This window comes from Camelus dromedarius, chromosome 14 (assembly GCF_036321535.1).
Source record: "Camelus dromedarius isolate mCamDro1 chromosome 14, mCamDro1.pat, whole genome shotgun sequence".
In the NCBI taxonomy this organism is placed as follows: Eukaryota; Metazoa; Chordata; class Mammalia; order Artiodactyla; family Camelidae; genus Camelus; species Camelus dromedarius.
This window is the reverse complement of record NC_087449.1, coordinates 38,500,942-38,502,523: the sequence shown is the minus strand read 5'-3', so window position 1 is coordinate 38,502,523 and position 1,582 is coordinate 38,500,942. Positions and strand designations below refer to the sequence as shown.

Sequence of the window (1,582 nt, the reverse complement as noted above, 5' to 3'; positions counted from 1 at the left end):
GACAGAACCCAATAGGTTTTAACTGATCTCAGTTGCCCCATTTAGGAAGAACACTCTGATTTTGGACTCATGGCTAAAATCTGGGGGAGAGGAGTTTAAAGAAAAGACAGCTATTGAGATTCACCAACAACCATTCTTAGTGATAAGTAGCAGAGGCTTAGGTCCAAATAGAAATGGAGAAATAGTGCTATGGGAAAAGCAGCATTAGAAACATAATCAAGGTGTGTGAAATTTCCAGGAATGATCATGTATTTTCAGTAAGCTTTTGATTCTTCTTGGGCTAAAATGAGAAGTCTGAAGAGGGAAAAATAGACGAGTAACATATTCATCAAAGAATATATAAAAAACTTCTGAGTAAAAAGTGCGTCTGGCTTTCCTTTTGCCGCTGAGACCACAGCCATGAGTATGCTCGGGCTTCAGAAGAGGCTTATCTCCAGTATCCTCCACTGTGGCGAAAAAAGGCTGATTGGACCCCAGTGAGACCAATGAAATCGCCAATGCCAACTCCTGTCAGCAGATCCGGAAGCTGATCAAAGATGGGCTGATCATCCAGAAGCCTGTGACTGTCCATTTCCAGGCTCGGTGCCAGAAAAGCACCATGGACCCCTGGAAAGCAGGCATTTGGGCACAGGTAGGGGAAAGGGTACTGCCAATGCTCGAATGTCTGAGAACATAACCCTGGATGAGGATGAAGAGAAATTCTGTGCCAGCTGCTCAGAAGATATCATAAATCTAAGAAGATTGACCACCATGAGTATCACAGACTGTATCTGAAAGTGAAGGGTAATATTTTCAAAAACAAGCAGATTCTCATGGAACACATCCAGAAGCTGAAAACAGACAAGACTCACAAGAAGCTTCTGGCTGACCAGGCTGAGGCCTGAAGGTCTAAGACCACGGAAGCATGCAAGTTCTATGAAGAGCAGCTCCACGCCAAGAAGGAGGAAATCATTGACTCTGCCTAAGGAGGAAGAGACCAAGAAATAAAGTTCTCCCCATCTCGTCTGTGCATGGTGGCCTCAGCAATTACCTAGATCACTCATTCAATAAAATAAGCCTTTATCTGCCTTAAAAAAAAAAAAAAAGTGCATCTGTATCTGTGAACTGAATATGTTCATACCTTTTTTTTGGCTAATGGTACACATGCTATGATTTATGCATTAAAGGATGCATCTTTTCTGGGCCCCTTAACCATGTTATTTAGCTCCCCACATTAATCTATAACTAAATTATGAATTCGTTACCCTTCATAAATTCAAACCATAACTCTCTCACATTTACCCATGCAGATGTCCTTTCAACATGTTATCCATATGGCGTAGAGTGCTGACCATGAGGACATCAAGATTCCTCACTAGAAAATATCTAGCCAGCTAATTCCTCTGTTGTTAAATGCAGTTGCTTTTTGCTTGTGGCCAAAAGTTCTATGAGAATCAACATTTTAAAATATAGGTTGAAGACATATTCAGTCCTAGAAAAAGAATTACTATCTCTTACCTCCCAGGAACAAAAGCTAAGAGCAGGTAAGAATCCAGAAAGTTACCGATCAGCGCAGAATAGGCATAGTCTTTGCTGCCAGAGT

At 41.4% G+C, this 1,582-nt stretch overlaps 1 pseudogene; it reads left to right on the top strand.

Annotated features, from left to right (window-relative positions):
• The first annotated feature begins 399 nt into the window (after nucleotides 1–399).
• LOC105090877 (large ribosomal subunit protein eL19-like) lies at nucleotides 400–987 on the top strand (annotated as a pseudogene).
• The last annotated feature ends 595 nt before the right edge of the window (nucleotides 988–1,582 follow it).